Raw genomic sequence first — 14,907 nt, 5'->3', positions numbered from 1 at the left:
AGAAGAGGAAGCGAGGTCACCACAAAAGGGAGGAAGGATTAAGAGACTGTGCTGACGGTTTGAGATGGAGGAGTGGAAGGAGGCTCTGGCACAGACTAATTTGGGCCGAATGGCCTGTTTCTGTGCTGTAATTTCAATGTAATTCTGTGTAAATCAGAGAGATCATGGCCCATTGTTAATTTGTGATCTTCATGGTTTGACTTTGCTAAGGCTCAGTGCTTCTGGAAGATATTGAAATCAGCCTGGCACACAATCAATTCAGTAATTCAAAGCCATTATACCACATCCATTCAGCAGCAATTCCCAAGGTGATCAATTCACCGTAGCCTGCAAGTTAGTTGAGCACCAAACAAAGGAACTCTACTGGCTGGTACTTCACAAGATAATCAGCTGAATGTACTCCGTGAAGTTTCATTGCCGAGTGAGTACAGAAGATGATGAATCAATACTCAATTCAGCCAACGAACTGGAACACAAACTGGGTTTGTGATCGAGTCGTGGAATGAAGGCACTGCCTCAGGGTGCTTTGAACAAACTCGATGAAAAGAAAACCTGTGACCAAAATTGGATCCTTACTTATTGATCATTGGTTAGGTTTCGGAATGTGCTGCCTGATTGGCTGGCGGAAACAGATTCAATTGTAGCTTTCGCAAGGCAATTGGACAGATACTTGGAGGAGACAAATGGGGAAAGTAAGACTGTGGGGAAAGAACAGGGAGTGAGACTAACTGGACAGCTCTACCAAAGAGCTGGTACAGGCAGGATGGGCTGAATGGACTCCTGTGCTGTATCCGTTTATGATTCCAAGTTACATGACTCACTGTTCTCTTCCCATCTGCAGCCATTTTCAAGTCGGCCTCAAAACTGGCAGCCAGCGGTCCCACCAGACAGGGGTTGTCAACTCTGGTTGCATGTATTCCTGGAGATTTCATCACATAACCTCCAGCCCCCACTCTCCTGCCATTAGTTGCCTGACAGGTCCATCTTTGCGGTGCCCCGATTTCTCACAGCCAATTGGGAGGTAAATTCAATACCCAGCTGGATAATCCTTGACTGTCACGCAAACAGCCTTTCGTCGCCCATCTCCTATATTTTAATAACTAAAAATCAGAAGTGTTTAACAATCATGGAGAAAGGATCATTTTGCTTTCCTGCGCCTGTGATTTTTCTCCTGGGTTTTGCTTGACGCAGTGCTCTTCAATTCCTGTAGACACCAGGTCAATCCTGGAGTGTTAGCAACCTGACAATAGACATAGACAGGAGCCACAGCAGGCCGGCCAAATCTGGTCCCCTGACACAGATTGTACCCCAATGCCATTTTCGTGTGACAAGTGGCACCCAGCAGTGCTGCTCCTGTCCACTCACCTTCCAACAGAAAGTGGCCAAATCACCGTCCCCCTTACTCACGGATAAAAGGGATCGCAGGTGGATCAAGTGTGCCCAGGATAATTCGGAAGCAGGTGGAGTGCCTGTGCGTCTCCCAAAGTCCTTCCAAACTTCAGTTTCTAATCTACGTTTTGCCATCCTCTCTCCCCACTGCCAATCAGTCTGGCTCTCCCCTTCAGCTGCAATCTGTTTTCTGGGCTACTGCTGGAAGGCTTTTGTAAGTGATATTGGATGGACATTACAATCACTATGCCCACCTTCTGCCCAACCTGTGCCCTCGTTCACAATCAGCCCATGGTACCAATTAATAGCTGGTTCCATGGTAACCTCTGATGGTGTTCACGGATGACTTTGATGACAGCATTGTGTCACAGAATGATGGTGCAAGTGGAGTAAACTGATGCACTTGACTTGTGAGATTGTGGCTGTATTTGCTTCTAAAAAATGATCAAACTGTACACTAACACTCTGAGCCATACTAAGATTGACTATCATCTGATTTTGCCGTGCAGTGTATTGAAAGAAAACATTCGTCTTTATCTAACACTGAAGATGTCCCAAAGTATTTCACAGCCATGGAAGCACGTTTCAAGTGTAGTCACCCTCTCTATCTATGAAAACATAACTGCTAATTTCCACAGCAAAATTCCACAAATATTAATGAGATAAACGTCTAAAGAATATGTTTTTATGACGTTTGGTGCGCCATGGGAAACTCCCTTGCCTGTTCATCGAACTGGTGCCACAGCATATTTTATGTTGTCCTGTGAGGGCAGAGAGGCCCTTTAACATCTCATTCAAAAAGCAGCACCTCCAACCGTGAAGCACTCCCTCAGTACTGACCCTCCGACAGGGCTGCGCTCCCTCATTACTGCCCCTGTGACAGTGCAGTACTCCCTCAGTACTGACCCTCCGATATTGTAGCGCTCCCTCAGTAGTGACCCTCCGACAGTGTAGCGCTCCCTCAGTAGAGACCCTCCGACAGTGTAGCGCTCCCTCAGTACTGACACTCCCACAGTGCAGGACTCCCTCAGTACTGACCCTCCGACAGTGCAGCACTCCCTCAGTACTGACCCTCCGACAGGACAGCACTCCCTCAGTACTGACCCTCCGACAGTGTAGCGCTCCCTCAGTACTGACACTCCCACAGTGCAGGACTCCCTCAGTACTGACCCTCCGACAGTGCAGCACTCCCTCAGTACTGACCCTCCGACAGGACAGCACTCCCTCAGTACTGACCCTCCCACAGTGCAGGACTCCCTCAGTACTGACCCTCCGATATTGTAGTGCTCCCTCAGTACTGACCCTCCGACAGTGCAGCACTCCCTCAGTACTGACCCTCCCACAGTGCAGGACTCCCTCAGTACTGACCCTCCGATATTGTAGTGCTCCCTCAGTACTGACCCTCCGACAGGACAGCACTCCCTCAGTACTGACCCTCCCACAGTGCAGGACTCCCTCAGTACTGACCCTCCGATATTGTAGTGCTCCCTCAGTACTGACCCTCCGACAGTGCAGCACACCCTCAATATTGACCCTCCGACCGTGCAGCACTCCTTTGGTACTGCACTGTTGAGTGTAATCGTGGATTATGCGCACAAGTCATTGGAGTGGGGTTTGAAGCCGCAACCTTCTGACTCAGTGACAAGCTTGCAACCCACTGAGCCATGACTGATGCCTCATTATGATGAAATATACCCTGCCATCCTGTAATGTTTTCTTTGTGTACTGGCCAAATTATAGGCAATAAAGGTTTCCATAGAAACTGTTTCTCCTGTGTCTGTTCGAAGAATTGGAGAGTCAAATGGAGATATATATAACCAATATGGGTTCTTAACCCTTGGGCAATGTAATATTTCGAGCCAAACCAGTGAGGATCATGTTGGAAAGGGAGCAGATCTGAGGTTAGGGATGAGCTCATCATGAACATTAATCTTTGGAGTGATATTACATTGCCACATCCAGGAGCAAACATAATGCAGCAAACCTGTTCACCAGTAAACAGGAAACCACAAGCCAAATGAAAAACAAAGAGCTTGCATTTATCTAACATCTTCCACATCCTCAGGACGTTCCACTGTGTTCACATCCAATGAAGCACTCTTCGAAAGGTGCACTGTGTTGTTTTCTCCGCAAATGCCCAAGCTTATTTTTGCTAACAGCAAGGCCCTACAAAAACAGCCAGGAGTTAAATTACTGGCGAATCTTGTCTTTGGTGGTGTGGTTTGAGAGATTAACCTTGACCAAGATGACTCTGAGAAGCAAAAGTCACCGTCAATGTTATGGTGAGTGAGCAGCACAATCACATCGCAATCTGAATTGAAGAAGAACAGGCTGATGGGGAGACAGACGCAAACAGGTCTGAGCCCCTCAGTCAGCCGAGGCTGTGACTAAAATGATGCTCAACCGCAGCAGTACAAATCCAAGCAGCTGGAAAGCCCACATGGAAATTATTCCATCACTCATGGTCTCCACGGTCCTTCCCACCCATCCTGCTATTCTGTCAGACGGGGAGACTGGGAAATCAGGCTGTGGCTCATCCAGACAGACCAATCCAAGTCAGCTGAAGAGGAAGGATGCAAATTGGCTCCTAGGTTATCCTAGTTTCTTCAGCCATTCCTTTATTCCTCCATCTCTCTCTCTCTCTCTCTCTCTGTCTCTCTCATTTCTCTCTCTTGTTCTGTTCATTGATACCTCACTCTCCCTCTCTCATTCCTCCTTCTCTTCCTCCAATCTTCGATACTTCCCTCCATTTCCTTCTCTCAGTTCTTCGCCACCTGCTCTCTCTGTACTTTTAAGACTCTCCTCCCTTGATGTGTCTAAATCTTTCCCTCTTTCCCTGACAGGGAGGCAGTTCGAGGTCGGGATAATTGGATGTGAACAGACTCTGAAAAATTGAAATTTGAAACATCTACAAAGGAATATATCGCTCACAAAATGTGACTGGATGATGACTGAATATCTGTAATTCCAATATATTCTCTACTGCCAATTTTCTGTCCATCACAGTCACCTCTCCAATGAATAAATGATTTCTAAACTCTCCAAAGAATCTTCATTTAAGTGAGAAAGCGTTGTGACAAACTCTGAGTACTTCAAAATCAGCAAATTGTTTTGGATGTGCAGGCACCGTTATTCTGTAGTAAATGCAACAGTGGCTTTTACACTGCAAGATCCCACAAACAGAAAATGAGAGGAATGACGAGTTAATCTATTTTGGGGGGTGCGGGTGTTGGTTCGGGGAGAATTTTTTGTCAGGACATCAGGAAAACTCTCTGCTTTGGCAAATCGAATCAGGGATATTTAACATTCAAACGAAACACTGGAACAAGTCAATGGTGCCTCAATCTAAGGCTTGCCTTCGGAGGGAGTGTAACAAAGGTTTACGAGGCTGCTTCTTGGGATGAGAGGATTGTCTTATGAGGAACGATTGAATAGAATTGGCCTATATTCTCTGGAGGTGGTCTCATTGAAGCAGATGAAATTCTTAGAGGGTTTGACAAGGTAGATGCAAAGAAGCTGTTGCTCCTGGCTGGAGAGTCTAAAACTCGGGGTCACATTCTCAAGATAAGGGGTTGGCCATTTTGGACCGAGATGAGGAGAAAAATCTTTCCTCAGAGGATTGTGAATCTTTGGAATTCTCAATCCCAGATGACTGTGGAAGATGTTGGATAAACTGAGTATATTCAAGACAGAGGTCGATAGATTTTTGGATCCAAAGGGAATCAACAACACCTTTTGCATTCATATCGTGCCTTTAACATGATAGAACGTCCCAATGTGCTTCATAATTAAGGGATATTGGGGGATTGCAGGAAGGTGGAGTTGAGGGGTGAACATTAGCTGTGATCTTAGTGGATGGTGGTGCAGGCTCGAAGAGCCAATTGGCCTACTCTTGCTGCTATTTACCGACATAGAAAATTTCTGGCACTGGTGTCGTGCCAGAATTCCTTACGTTCTGACAGTCGGAGCACGTTTGAAGGCAGTGGCAAAATTAAGACACTGAATGATCTTTGCAGACTCTGGAAGTCTTGTAGTTATCTCCAACTCATTCTCACTTGAAGCTTACATTGAGTAACCTCCAGCGTTGACCCACAAGGTCACTGTAACCCAACATAACTTTATTTGATTTCTTGCAAAGTGGTGACAATTTCTTCTTTTCCTCGCATCTTTGCTCTCAGAAATAACATAATCGAGTATTATTCAGAAAGAAAGGAGGGTGCCCTCAGTTCTATCTCCCGCTGCCTGAGTCACAGTTGTCAGCATTTCATTGTCAGTGACAAGAGTTTTTACAACACATTGTCCTTTGTCGAGTTGGGGTGCGAGTGGGGGAGGAACCTCCGAACCTTTTTATTTTGTTCCTTTGTTAGGTTTATCTGATGCTGTGGAGGAGAAAGCATTGTTTTCACTTGGTTCAAACCGGGAAGGCTTGTGCACAGTTTGCTGGTTTCAGACTGGGAAGCGCTGGGCGTCTGAATATTGTCTGCCAGAAGGGGGAAGGACTGGGACCCAACTCCACTCGCGATCCCCTTCAGTCATCTCCACATCTGCCAACTTTGGGAAGGCTGGACCAGTGAGGCTGGGACAATCCAGGAATGAATAAATAATCACCTGTGTGAGATATGAAAGGGTTTGGCAGGGCTCAGGGAAACACACAAGCGTACAACATCAAGAGGCAGGAGTAAAGCTGCCAGCCCATCGAGCCTGTCGCACGCCACAATGGGTGGAGCTTTGTGACTGAACAGTTCCTCCCTCCAACGTCCCAACCTGAAGCAGAGCCCATCATGGCAAATTCACTTCGGTTTGGATACGTGTGAGCTGATACATGTTGGTGTAAAGAAGAAGGAGGCCACATCCTCCTTGGGAAATGAGAGTCTCAATGGGGTAGAGGAGCAAATGGGCCTGAAAGTGATGGGCAATCACTAAGAGTAGCAACATAGCTTAATAAGGCCATTAAAGACAAAAGCAAGCCTAGCACAGGGGTTCATTTCGAGAGTGATAGAATTGAATTGAAAAGTAGAGAAATTAAGTGACACTTGTATAGAATCTTGGTTCGAAAACACAGGGAATACTGTGAAAAATACAAGGATACAGAGGCACTGCAGAAGGTGATAGTATGATACCAGAACTGACAGTTTACATCTGTCAGGAAAGACTGAACAGGCGAGGGTTCTTTTCTCTGCGAAAGGGAAGGCTAAGGAGTGACCTTTCAGATTGTGAAAGAGTTCAGTGGGATAGATGTCGAGATGAAGCTTCTGTTTGCAGGTGAGGACTGAACTCGGTACCATAACTATGTGAGAGTCACTAATAAATCCAATTGGGAATTCGGGAGAAACTTCTTTACTCAGAGAGTGGTGAGAATGTGGAACTCGCTACCACAGGGAGTGGCTGTAGCAAATAATAAAGATGCATTTAAGGGAAAGTGAGATAAACACATGAAGGCGAAAGGAATAGAAGGATATGTTGATAAGGTGAGATGCCGCAGTGTGGAGGGAAAGGCTGGTGTGGAGTATAAACACTGACAGCTGTGTGGATTGGTCTGGTTCTGTGCAGTAATTACCACGGAACATGAATCACTGTCTTCTGAAAAGGAAAGGATAAATGAGAACATTTCAGGAAAAGAGGAACCGAAAGGTTGCCTCCTCTACATGGTCTGGTCTGTCGGAATGAATCCACATTACGGCACAGTTACAAAGTTGAGTCGGAGCACTCTCTAAAATGGCCAATCAAACCACGCAGCTGTGAAAATAAAGGCAGCTGGAGTCTCACGGTGACTTCCTATGGCCTTAACTGGGGTGGGGGGGGGGGTACCCACATCTTAACTAGTTGGGGTACCCATGTCTTCAGTTGGGGGCGTACACACGTCTTAACTGGGGGCGGTGCCCACGTCTCAACTGGTGGGAGTACATACGTCTTAAGAATAGCTTTTTGAATGACCTCATTGTGGAAAGATACAGAATAGTGTGGGCAGACTGTAAATTGGGAATCGAACTTCAATTCCCTGTTCAATGCATCGAGATGATTCCTCAGTTCACTGTTAGTTCCACTCCCAGGAGCTAGAATATTCTTTGTCGTCTTGAAGTCAAAGCCAGTCTCAGAGGCTGTTGTCGATCAGCCAGTCTTGCTGTTCAGAATGGAATCATTGCGATTGCTGATGAGATACATCCAGTGATCAGAAATGTTGATGCCAATGAGAGTGTGGGCCCCACAAACTGAAACACTGACTGCCATCAGACTCCATTTTAATAAATGCTGGAACAGAAGCTAGTCGAACCTGACTGTAAGGCCCTCTTTTCTTTGTTGACCAACCCAGGTCACAAATATAGAAAAAATAAAAACATACAATGTGTGTCGGTGGCTCAGTAACCAAGCAACAGCACTCGTTTCCAAAGCCCAAAGTGAGCTGATGTCCCAAGGGGGCTTGTCAGTCAGTCAGAACGGGCTCTCAGAGTAGCACTGAGTTTGGTCAATGCACAACTATATTATCAGACATGTCAGTCTTTGTGCACTGCAACCAAAGTGATTCAAACCCCCCAAAATATTGGCTCTCCAGTGTTCCTGGATGAAGAGATACTGTCTCCCCAGTACTCGAAGACCCTGCCCATCACCCACACCCCCTGTCAAATATTATTGATCACAGCATTCCAGCCCGGGACTGAACACTCTGGTGCACTCAGATGTCGATCAATTTACAGCAGGTCCCTCTCAAGGAGACAATGAGTGCTTGCCTTCAGGACATTCCCGAGTTATACTGAGATCAGTCTCCAGAAGGTCAGTACACACCAACCTGAGAAGAACAGTGCAATGGAAACCATCAGCTGCCCACAGCTCGATGACTTGTATTACTGGGAATGAAAGGGTTAAGTTACGGAGACAGATTGCTTGTATTCCTTTGAGTATAGATTAAGGGGTGATCTGATTGAAGTGGTAAAATATTTAAAAGGAGTTGATCGGGGAGTTTTTTTTCTAAAAATGTAGTTTATTCATGAAATTTGTAAAAGTGCATTATTACATAACAGTTCAAATTAGATATTATATAAAGTGCAATACAGATCAGTTTCTTTCATTACAATACAAGGTGCCTCACTACACTTGCCATTCCAGGTTATATTTACAATGTACCTTTACATTTCATGTTAAACATTCTCTGGTGCAAACAGCCCGAGGGGTTTTACAGAGGTTCCAGTCCCAGGTTCCAGTCCAGGCAGCTGCCCCAAGCTTTCGTGTGTCCCTCAGCACGTAGTCCTGGACCTTGGAATGTGCCAGTCTACAACACTCGGTCATGGACAACTCTTTACTGTGAAAGACCAGCAAGTTTGGGTTTCACCGGGTTGATGGTCCTCCAGCAGCAGTTGATGTTTATCTCGGTGTGCGTCCCTGGGAACAGCTCAAAGAGCACAGAGTCCTGTGTTACAGAGCTGCTTGGGATGAACCTCGACAAAAACCACTGCATTTCTTTCCAGACCTATTTTGCAAAGACACATTCCAGATGGAGGTGGACCAAAGTCTCTTCCACACCACAGCCACCTTGAGGGCAGTGTGGGGAGGTGGTGAGACTCCGTGCGTGCAGGAAGGATCTGACGGGGAGGGTCCTTCTCACCACCAGCCAAGCTACGTCTTGGTGTTTGTTTGGAAATTCTGGCGATGAGGCATTCCGCCAAATTAGTTTTACAGTCTGCTCGGGGAACCATCCGACAGGATCCACCATCTCCATTTCTCACAGGCCCAGAGGACGTTACCTGTGGACCACTGTCTGATAGGCTTGTGGTCAAAAGTGTTTTTCGGTACAAACTTTTCCATGAGGGACAGGTGGGATGGCACATTCTGTGGAAAGGTAGCCAGAGCCATCCTTTGCAACAGCGGGGATAGATAGAACCTCAGCACATAATGACACTTGATGTTAGCGTACAGACTGTCGATGCACAGCTTGATGCAGCCACAGACAAAGCTGACCATCGGGATCACAGCGACATTGGGTATGGGTTTTACCCCTTTATCTAAAGGTTTGAACATTATGTCCCTGCGGACACTGTCCATTTTCGATCTCCACATTAAAGAGGAAGATGGCTCGGGGGACCGCCATGGTGCAGGAGCGGGATCTGGGCCAGACCTGCTCCATATACAGCAACACCATTAGAACCTCACACCCGATGACCAGGTTCTTACCTGTAACGGAGAGGGAATGCTGCTCCCATATCACCAGTTTCTGTTTCACAACGGCTCTACGCTCCTTCCAGTTTCTGACAGACACCCTGGCCCCTCCAAACCATACCCCCACAAGGGGAGGCTGTGGCGTAGTGGTACTGTCACTGGACTAGTAATCCAGAGCCCAGGCTAATGCTCTGGGGACATGGGTTCGAATCCCACCACGGCAGATGGTGAAATTTGAATTCATTTGATAAATCTGGAATTAAAAGCTCATTTAACAGTGACCATGAAATCATTGTCGATTGTTGTAAAAACCCATCTGGTTCACTCATGCCCTTCAGGGGAAGGAAATCTGCCGTCCTTGCCTGGTCTGACCTACATGTGACTCCAGACCCACAGCAATGTGGTTGGCTCTTAACAGCCTTCTGAAATGGCCTAGCAGGTGTCAAGAGCAGTTCGGGATGGGCAACAAATGCTAGCCTAGCCAGCAACGCCCACATCCAACAACCAAATAAAAAAATCCTTCAGGTCGTCTGACCTGACGGTGAAGGGGACAAAGGATCAGTCAGCCCAGTTCCCAAAGAACATGGCCTCACTCTTGCCGTGATTTACTTTGGCTCCTGAGGCCAGTTCGAACTGGTTGCCGACACTGATCAGTCTGCGAACAGACAGCAATTCGAACTCGTCGCAGAAGACGGTGACGTCGTCCATGTACAGGGATGCTTTGCCCTGAGTGTCTCTGCTGCCTGGGATTGTCACTCCTACGCCCGCATCCTTCCTAATGGACTCAGCAAAAGGTTCGATACAGCACATGATCGGGACAGGTGGGAGAGGACAGCTCCTCCTGACTCCCGATTTGATCGTGAAACTTTCTGATTCCCACCCATTCATTGAAACTGCGCAACCGATGTTTGTGTAGAGCAGTTTGATCCAATTGCGGATTTCCTCCCCAAACCCCATTTTGGAAAGCATGTCCATCATGTAGGTGTGCAATATCCTGTCAAAAACCTTCTCCTGGTCCAAGCTGATGAGGCAGGTGTCCACCCTCCTGTCCCGTACATAGGCGATTGTTTCCTTGAGTAGCGCGAGACTATCAGAGATCTTCCTGCCGGGTACAGTACAGGTCTGGTCAGGGTGAATCACCAACTCCAGAGCAGACTTGATCCGACTGGCGATGACTTTGGACAGAATTTTTTAGTCTACATTGAGCAGGGCCGCCAATTTCTGATGTCCTGCCTCTACCCCTTTTGCTTGTATTTGAGGGTGATAGTGACTTTCCTCATGGATTCTGACATACTGCCAGCCACAAGCATACTCTTCAGCAGGTCTGTGCCGATCCAGTCCCAAAGAGTCGAATACAACTCGACCGCCTAGCTATTGTTCCTGAGAGTTTTACTCATCTCAAAGGACCTAACGGCCTTTGTCAGCTCGTCCAGAGTTAGTGGTTTGTCCAGACACTCCTGAAAAGAATCATCGAACACCTCCATGATAGATGACAGGAAGGACTGGGAAGCCGTGCTGTCCGCGGGCTTCACGTCGTAAAGCCCAGCATAAAAGGATTTGCTAATCTTTAATATGTCGGACTGCGAAGACGTTATCCTCTTCCTTCAGGCTGCTGATCACAGAGCTCTCTCTGTGTACCTGTTGGAAGAAGTAATGCGAGTATGTCTCATCCTACTCAACGGAGCGGACTCTGGACTGGAAGATGATCTTGGAGGCCTCTGTGACAAAGAGTGAGGCCTGCTGACTCTTCACCTCTTGGAGATCCTCCTTGACTTCAACCCCCATCCACTGCAGCAGGAGCAGATTCTGCATTCTTTTCAGGAGTCAGGACATTTCCCTCTGTCTCTCTCTCTCTCTCTCTCGCCCTCTGAACACCTTTGAGGATGAAGAACCTCTTGACGTTCTCCTTGATCGCTTCCCGCCTGTGCATCAGGGACTCAAAGAGGGGTTGCACAGTTCTCCAACCTTTGTAATCCCTTATTGACTCCCTCGATGTTTTCAGGGGTCAACAGTTTCACGTTCAGCTTCCATGTCCCCCGCCAACCCTCTGGTCTTCCTGTAAGTGACGGGTAGATAGGGAAAACTATTTCCTCTGGTGTGGGGAGTCCAGAACAAGGGGGCAGAACCTTAAAATTAGAGCCCGGCAGTTCAGGTGTGATGTCCGGAAACACTTCTTCATCAAAGGGGACTGGAAATCTGGAACTCTCTCCCCCAAAAAGCTGTTAAGGCTGGGGGTCAATGGAAAATGTAGAAACTGAGATTGAAAGATTTTTGTTCGGTAAGGGGATTAAGGGATATAGAAGCAAGGCTGGTAAATAGAGTTCAGATACAGATACAGCCAATGGTCTAATTGAACAGCAGAACAGGAGCTGAATGACCTCTCCCTGTTTCGATGTTGCTCTGCTTTCTCTACACAATAGTTTAAACCATCTTGTTCCATTCACCCCTGGCTTGATCACACTTGCAGTGTTTCCACATTGTAAATCTCCTGCCTTGCAGCTCGGACTGCACAGAGCATTTTACACTCGGATCCCAATGCAAGCAACATTTTAACATTAATGATGCTGACTGTGCTCTGCGCCTCCTGAAAAGTCAGAAGGCTGCAGTCTTACATTGCTTTGTGGTGTTCTTTGTGTGGTTTACAATCCCAGTGCTGGGAATGTGAAAAATTGCACATAACTCTCAATTCCCCCAGTGTCTGATTTGATATTACATTCGGATTGAGTTAGTATTCCAGGCAAGGAGCTGGAGAAATACAGGGCGGCCCAAAAGACAACAGAAATTAAGCAGGAGGGATTTGTGAGGTGCGAACGCAGAGCTTCAAATGATGTCATCAGCTTCAAAGTGAAGCTCAACCAGCTCCTGCAGATTATCTGAACCAGTTCAGTGCTAAAGTCAGCTTATAAAAATAGCCAGACCTGTAACAGAAAATGCTGAAGGCTGTCACAAATGTAGCATTGGTACAAAATTATCTCAGCTCACACCGATGCTCAGGTTTCACTGCGCAATCCAGAGGGTCAGACTCCAAAAGAGTGAGAGTACCTTGAGTGAAAACGATGCTGCAGGCCATCCTTCGCTGACGGTCTATTTCGACCACAACTTTCCGTTTGTTGCTGAGTGGTTCTTGGCGTGCAATGTCAATCAGCTTTGAACATAATCTCAAGCTAAGTGGATCGAGATTCTCTTCTCCAGGGACTCTGGCTTCACTTTGTTCTATGATCAGGCCTGGCTCTGCTTCCAGGGTCCAGCTGCATTTCTGTCCTCACTCCAGCGTTGGTGTCTGCAAGACCACATACATCCGCCTCTGTCACATTGCCCGTCTCCGCCCCTGCCTCATCTCATCTGCTGCTGCAGCCCTGAAACATGCCTTTGTTACCTCGGCACTCAATTATTCCAATGCTTTCCCAACCAGCCAACCCACCCGAACCCTTCAAAGACCTGAGCTCACCCAAAAGCTCCGCTGCCCATATCCTCGTCCCGTTCACCCATCACCCACTGTGCTCGCTGACTTTCATTGGCTCTCGGCCTCGATTTTAAAATCCTCATCCTTGCTTTCAAATCTCTCCGTGGTCTTGCCCCCTCCCTACCTCCGTAATATCCTCCAGCCCCTCAACCCTCTGAGATCTCTGCGCTCCTCTAATTCTGGCCTCGAGCCCATCCCCAATTTCCATCACTCCATCATTGGTGGCCGTGCCTTCAGCTGCCTGGGGCCCTAAGCTCTGGAATTCCCTCCCTAAACCTCTCCGCCTCTCCCTCCTCCTTTAAGGTGCTCCTGAAAACCTACCTCTTTGACCGAGCTTTTGGTCAGTATGTGGCTCGATGCCAAATTTACTTTGATACTGTCCTGTTAAACGCTTGGTGACTCCAAACTACCTTTGAAGCAATTGCTCAGGTGATTTGTTAGTTTTACTGAAATATATGTGCAGGATCATTTATATTTATCAACTGAAAGAGAAAAGCGAAGTCTGGAAAATTAATGTTTCCTCTCCAAGTTAATTTTTTGTTTTCAATGAAGCTGAAAATACTCAGCGCAGTAGTAATTTAAAACACACATGGCTGTTCATTGTACTTTATTCTAAATGAGCTTTTCATGCTGTGGCTTTATTCATAAACAGCCATCCCAATTTTTTTCCCTTGTTTATCTTTCTTTTCCAGTTTTGTTACCTCCTTTTCGGGATAGTTTTGAAAGGGTAACAGGTGCCAGGGTGACGAACAATTTCGAGTGCCTTACCCATTTCCCATTTGGTGCCTATGCTTTTGTTACCTTCAGACGTGATTATTCCAGTGTTCATCCAAAGTTCTGCTGCCCGTATCCTAACTCGGACCAAGACATGTTCCTCCATCACCCCTGTGCTCACTGACCTACAGTGGTTCCCAGTTCGGCAACACCTCCATTTAAAAATTCTCTTCTTGCTTTCAAATCCCTCCCTGGCCTCGCCCCTCCCTGTCTCTGTAACCTCCTCCAGCCCCACAACCCTCCGAGATATCTGCTCTCCTCTCATTCTGGCCTCTTGCACATTCTCGATTTGAATCGCTCCACCTTTGATGGCCGTGCCTTCAGTTGCCTGGGCTCTAAACTCTGGAATTCCCACCCTAAACCTCTCCTGTTCACAGCCTATCTCTCCTCATTTAAGACGCTCCTTAATGTTAGCGAATTCTCCAAGACTGTTTGTGAAGAAGACACTGAGACTAGGATGCTTTGGTGGAGATTGTTTATTGCTTGCCACAGAGCTTACTTCTGCTCTCCAAACAACACCACCATCCAGTGCTGGCTGGCTCTTTATAAATACACATTGAATACAATTGACTAATTAACACCCACCACCTCTTCACCCTATTATTTTGAACGATCAGGTATTTATCATCCATTAACAGAACTTCAGACCCGAACACTTAAAACCCACCTATGTGGCCACCTACTCTCATATCTCCTCATGTGGCTCTGTGTCAAATTTTGTCTGATAACACTACGACAAAGTGTCTTGGGACGTTTTACCACGTTAAAGGCGGTATATAAATGCAATTTGTTGTTGTGTGTCGGCAGGCAGTTTGACATCGGGGCATCTCAGGTCCACAACAGGCAGCTGGGGCCATTGAAGGCTGATAAATGGATTTCTAACTATCTCCACGCTCACCCACAATCTGAATCAACAAGGGGGTAAACATGGAAACAGGGAGCACAGCAGAAACTGCAATCACACCTGCCTCATTTCTCACCCTCTTCTCTTAGCAGCAGGCTGATTCTTCAACTCAACTGTGTCACCTGTGGCTCAGTGAGGAGCTCTCTCCCACCTCTGAGGTAGGAGGTGATAGGCTTGAGTCCCACTCTGGAGACTTCAGCACAGTCCTGAGAGAGTGCTGCACTGTCAC

This window comes from Heterodontus francisci, chromosome 47, assembly GCF_036365525.1.
Source record: "Heterodontus francisci isolate sHetFra1 chromosome 47, sHetFra1.hap1, whole genome shotgun sequence".
Lineage (NCBI taxonomy): Eukaryota > Metazoa > Chordata > Chondrichthyes > Heterodontiformes > Heterodontidae > Heterodontus > Heterodontus francisci.
The sequence above is the reverse complement of the archived record's forward strand: the minus strand, read 5'-3'. Positions refer to the sequence as shown.